Source organism: Ascidiella aspersa, chromosome 3 (assembly GCF_963924565.1).
Source record: "Ascidiella aspersa chromosome 3, kaAscAspe10.2, whole genome shotgun sequence".
NCBI classification, from domain to species: domain Eukaryota; kingdom Metazoa; phylum Chordata; class Ascidiacea; order Phlebobranchia; family Ascidiidae; genus Ascidiella; species Ascidiella aspersa.
In genome coordinates, this window is record NC_139449.1 from 27,660,377 (window position 1) to 27,666,920 (window position 6,544).

The window sequence follows — 6,544 nt, forward strand, 5'->3', positions numbered from 1 at the left end:
ATGTGACTTTTTAGCATGAGCTTAGTAATGTTAAATGAACTTTCGGCGCCAGAAACAATCATGCTTCGTATCAATGATTCCTATTGAAAAAGTAAAGGAAAACGTCAACTATTATTTAATCAGTTTCCCTTGCTTTTGTGTCTTTTAGACTGTTTCTTTTGTTTAATATGAGTATAAGTATCCCTAGAGAGGTAGATAAATTCCAGTAAAACTTCGTTTAAATTGTCTTGTTTTTGGCAAGTGGAAGACTTAAATAATTGTTTCAAAAGCACATTTTTCAACAATGCTCTAAAGCAGTGGTTCTTAAACTTTTTGAGACACGCCCCCCTTTTACTCGCGCCCCACCTTGTTTCAAAATCAAAAATCATTAGCATAACAGAAATTTATTTCCAGGTAAGTTGCATCAATGTAAAGGATGTAACTGTATTTAACCTAGGGTTGCCATATTTTGAAAGTTAAATTTCTGACACATTTACGGCGGTTACAGTGGCCAACTCCAGATCAGGGACCTTAAAAAAACTAGGAAACCACATTGAAAAGTTATGTCAAAACATGACGTATTTTTTTATATTAGAAGATTGAAAACGATGGTGTGCTGCGTGAAAAATGCCTTTGTATATAGGTAAGTTACCCAAATTTATATTTTTTATGGTGCGATGAGACGCACGGCGCACTCTGGCTGATCTGATTTCAACATAATGGGTTTGACATAGATTTCGCGCTTTTCATTCACATAATAAGTTTATCAGAACTGATGTGCGATTTCAAATTCGCGCTACCTTTGTATGAAAGTGACATATATGTGGCTGGGTTGTAAACTAAACATTCTGCTTCCCATTCTAATTCATTCGAATTAAGGTCATAGGACTTGATTAAATTTATCCTAAAAATGCCCTCATATGAGACTATTTTAAAATCTATACAACATGACCTGAAAGAAATGAAAACTTCAATGGAAACACTTCAGTGTATTAAAGAAACAATAACAGAAATCAAAGAAGAAACATTGGAAACAAAAAACGAGGTAATTCTAATAAAAAATGAACTGCAAGCATCAAGGGAAGAAATCCAAATATTAAAGGACGAAAATAAAAAACTAAAGATGGAAATACACACAACAAAATACAAAATGGACAAATTAGAACAATATGGAAGACGGGAAAACATTCGAATCTATGGTGTTCCAGAGGCTGACGGACAGGACGATGATGGGGAGAAGGAACTTTTTAAGGTAGCAAAAGACTTAAATATTGCACTTATCGAACAGGACATACAAAGGGCACATAGAATTGGCAAAAAGAAGCTAAACAAACATCGCCCAATAATAGCAAGATTTGTATCATACAAAAAACGACAACAGTTCATGCAAAAAAGAAGGGCACTGGCATCAAAAAAAATCTACATTAACGAAGACTTGACCTACACCCGGCACAAATTGATGTACTACTTAAAAAGCTTACCTGATATAGAAGCAACAGGTTCTTCGAATGGAGCAATAATGGCTAAAGTTGGCGAAAAATGGTTCAGGATTGATTCCCCAGAGGACTTATTACAAACTCAATTGGATATCGACTGGATTGAGATTGCCAAAATATACGAAGAAACAGTGTAATGTATATATTGTTTGTAAATATTGTAAATAGCTATTTATTGTTTAAATATTGAGATGACTACCAACAAATATACACAAGAAACTAATACAAAAAACATATTTTATGAAAATATTGATAAATGTACATATTATAATGACAAATCACTAAATAGTCTTTTGAAAAAGCAAAATAAAAAGGATACTTTTTTTATAATACATATTAATATTCGAAGCCTTGCAAAGAATAAACATCGCCTGGAGGAGATGTTAAATTTGCTACATAAAAAACCCAACATAATATTAGTGTCAGAAACCAAAATTACACAAGAAAGCATTCCTTTTGACAATTACATAAACGGATATAACTTTATACATGTGGATTCCCCAAACAAATCGGGAGGGGTAGCTGCTTACATTGATTCAGGTTACCAAGTAACAACAAGGCCAGACCTACAAATTACAATAGACAAAGAAAGCCACTGTGAAAACTTGTGGTTTGAACTAACCAATAAGGAATCAATGAAAACTATTGTGGGAGTCGTATACAGGCATCCTGGAGATAAATTCCATGAGTTTGAGGAAAAATTTGTTATTAATTTAGAAACGCTTCAAAACGAAAAAAGCGACTATATTATAGGTGGCGACTTTAATATAAACCTTTTAAAGAAGTCAAGCAGAAAAATAGAAACCTACACAACTAATGTTTTAAGTACAGGGACAAATATTTATATAAACAAGGCAACACACTTTGAACCACATAGCAAAAACTCACTACTGGACCATTTTTATTCAAATTCTATACTAAATCATATAACCCCTGGGATAATAGATTACAACATGTCTGATCACTTACCAGTATTTCTGTTAGTTTATACAACTGAATTTGTTGACAAAAGGAAAATCTCATACCATATACGCGATACATCGAAATTTAACAAAGAGCAATTTTTAGCTGATTTAGAAAACAATCTTTATACTGGAGATAACACGGAAGCTACAAACAATAAACAATTTGAAAAGCTGATTAACATTTTTACAGCGATATTAAATAAACATGCGCCTTTGCGCTCAATGACTAGAAAGGAAAGGAAATTAGCAACAAAACCCTGGATATCCAAAGCAATTTTAAAATCAATTAAAGTAAAAAATAGGAAGTTTCGAAATTGCTATAAAACAAATGATGCAACAAAAATTCTAGCTTTCAAAAAATACAACAATCTACTTACGAGGGTAAAAAAAAAAGCCAAACAGATGTACTTCCAAAACCAGCTAAAAAACAGCAGAAGCTCTTGTGACACATGGAAAATAATAAAATCAATACAAAATAACATCCAACCAAAACACGTTATAGAAAAATTAACAATTGACAATAGGGAATTAACATGCCAAAATGAAATAGCTGAAACATTAAACAGACATTTCATAAACATAGGAACTACAATGGCTAATCAAATCCCAACCGCAAATCACAAATATCATGAATACCTTGGTAAAATAAACTCCACAACAGACTCATTCTTTTTTTCACCAGCCACAGAATTTGAAATTAAAAAATACATCAAAAGTTTACGTATAAGGCAATCTAGTGGCCCACACAATATTCCAATAAAATACATACAAATGGCATCACAAGTTTTGTCGCCAATCTTAACACAAATTTACAACTCATGCATAGCGAATTCAGAATTTCCAGAATGCCTCAAAGAGGCACATATAACACCCATACCAAAATTAAGTAGACCAATAACACCTAATGACTATAGGCCAATAGCGGTTACACCTATTTTTGGAAAAATATTTGAAAAAGTAATGCACCATCAACTTCTAAAATTTTTTGTAAAACATAAAACTATTAGTAAACATCAACACGGATTTAGGAAATATCACTCAACCTCACTTGCCACAACAGAATTATATGAAAACCTATTAAATAACCAAGAAAACCACAGATATAGTTGTGTAGTTTTCCTTGATTTAGCCAAGGCCTTTGATACCATAGACAACCAAATATTACTTAAAAAACTAAATCATTATGGTATCAGAGGCCCACCCTTGAAACTAATAGAAAATTTTTTAAGGCAAAGGAAGCATAGTACAAAAGTAGGAAAAACTCTTTCTAATCCGTCGATGCCTGTATGCGGTGTCCCACAAGGTTGTATATTAGCACCTCTCCTGTTTCAAATTTACATTAATGACTTACCAATAAACTCAAATATAAATTGTAGTTTATACGCAGATGATACTGTCATTTACTCTTCTAACAAAGACATAAAACAGCTTCAAAAAATAATTCAAATAGATATAGAAAAAATTGACCACTGGTTTCGGGCTAATAAATTATCAATTAATCATTCTAAAACACATTACTTGGTAACCAATTCAAATTTGGAAATAGAAAATCAATTCAGTATTAAAATAAGGGATAATAAACTGAAACAGGTAAATTCAGCGAAATATTTAGGCCTCATCATAGATGATAAATTGTCATGGATACCTCATATTAAAATGATTGAACAAAAGATATCTAGGGGAATTGGACTCTTATCAAAAATGAAATATTATTTGGACACTCATGCACTTCGCCTTTTGTATTATAGCTTAATCAATACTCATCTTCGATATTGTGTTGTAACCTGGGGTAGAGCTTATCCAACTAAATTAAAACATCTTGAAGTACTACAGAATAGGGCAATCCAAATTTTAAGCGGCACCCCTCCTAAAACAAGATTACTTCCATTATATCATAACCACTCAATTTTAAAATTGCACGACCTAACCAAATTGGAAATATTGCAAATAATTCATAACTTTAAAAACAACAAATTACCAGAAACATTGGCAAATTTGATGGCCCCCCTAGAAAACTTACATTCCCATAATACAAGGCTGCGGGATAAACAAAACTATTTTCAAGTCGGCGCCTCCACCAACTCAGGAAGAAAAACCATAGGATTTTTAGGGCCAAAATATTGGGAGAATTTAGATATAAATATTAAACTATTACCATACAAGTCATTTGTTAAGGCAATTAAACTAATGTTGTTGAACTTTTACCACGAGGGAACGTAAACACAAAATCAAAACAAACCCTAGGCAATTAAAAAGGTAAAATTGGCTAATCTGCGAAACAGGGGTAATAATGAAGTATTTTAGATAAGAAAAAAAACACGAGTTGAAATTTTAGATAAAAAATACAGCGTGCAATCAGTTCTGCATCAATGATTATTATAAGTCATAGCATTTATTTACAATGGGGGCGCCGGCTTAGAAGTAAACTGTCAATTAAGTTTCCAAATGTAACTCTAATTGTGTCTAATATAATGTATTTTGTTTTAGATTTTCGGTTAATCATGTACTTACGAACAGTTCTTTTTGTAATATATCTTGTTTCGTTTACTTTTCTTTTTCCTTGTAAATATGCTTAGCCGTTCCCTGGGGTCTACGGACTCTTTTTTTTTTTTTTTTTTTTTGATGTTTGCATATAGGCCTATATACCGTTGCTCCAAAAGATTTATAAATCTACTTATCTATCTATTCGCCGTGGGCTCGGCGGCGTACCAGTAAAGTGTTTAAATAGGTTTTCAAACTTAACGCTTATTGTGTTTAATATAATGTATTTTGTTTTGTCATTTCTGTTCTGGATATACTTACGAATAGTTCTTTTTGTAAAGTATCATGTTTCGTTTTCATTTTCATTTTCTTTTTTTTCTTGTAAAATTACTTAGCCGTTCCCTGAAATCTACGGACGTTTTTATTAGTTTTTGCATATAGGCCTATATACTGTTGTGCCGAAACAGTTTCACATCTATTTAACTATCTTTCCACAGTAGGCTCGCTGCGTAACAGTAAAATGTTTAATAAGTTTTCAAATGTAAAGCTAATTGTGTTTAATATAATGTATTTGGTTTTGTATTTACGAATAGCCTTTTTGTTGTAGCCTATCTTGATTCGTATTGCTTTCTTTTATATGAAAAAATAATGAACTTGAATTGAATCACAGCCAGGGGGCAGCTGACTAGATGACTTAACAGTCTTTCGCCGCCCCCTGGGAACTACGGACGCTTCTTTATTATTTCAAATTTTGCATGCATGGTACCGTTGTTCCGAAATAAATTTAAATCTATCTATCTATATCTAATTCTACCATTTCTGAAGCATGGATATTTGGATATTTTACTTGATTTACATTTTCTCTTAGAAGTAAATTTAAGATCTTAACAAACTCAGCTCGAATTTTTTAAAGAGATTATGTTTATTATAGCAATTCGGCTAATAAACAGCAGTTTGGCCAGATAAAGCAATTGTGTGTAGCTAAAATTAGACTTTAAACAACTGCAAACAAGTGAGTTTCCACAGTAGGTTTAGCTGTAGGCAAATAATGTTTACCTGCAACTCCATATTTACTAAAAAGAAAAATATATAATCTTGTTGTTTAGGCTTGTTTGTTTTACCAATATTTAACTTGCAAACATAAAAAGTACAAACATAAAAAAAACATACTAAGTAAAAGTTTCTAACTGAGCCTAAAAGAGCAGCACGCAATACGCAAAAACTCTTCAAAAGCGAAAACAAAATCATTAGAAAGCCATAAACTTGGTAGAGTGTGACGTAACAATGAAGAGTATTTTCAAACAATGTGCAGTGTTAGCACTTCTCTAGTTACACTCTGTGAATATTTGAGCTATTTATTAAACAATGCAAAAATTAAACAAGTTTTGGTATTACCAAATATCGTTTTTAATCGCATGCGTGCGTGCGGCACACACCATGTTTTCCTCGAATGGCCGTTCAGAGTGGGCAACTTAATCACGTGATTAAAGCGTTAGCATAAAGTTTTTGTAGTATCATCTCCTCACAAAACGAAAATACTAGCCTTAAAATCAACAGGAATATTCTACATAACAGAAAAAACTAATGTGTGATAACTCGATGTTGTCCATTCTAATATCACTT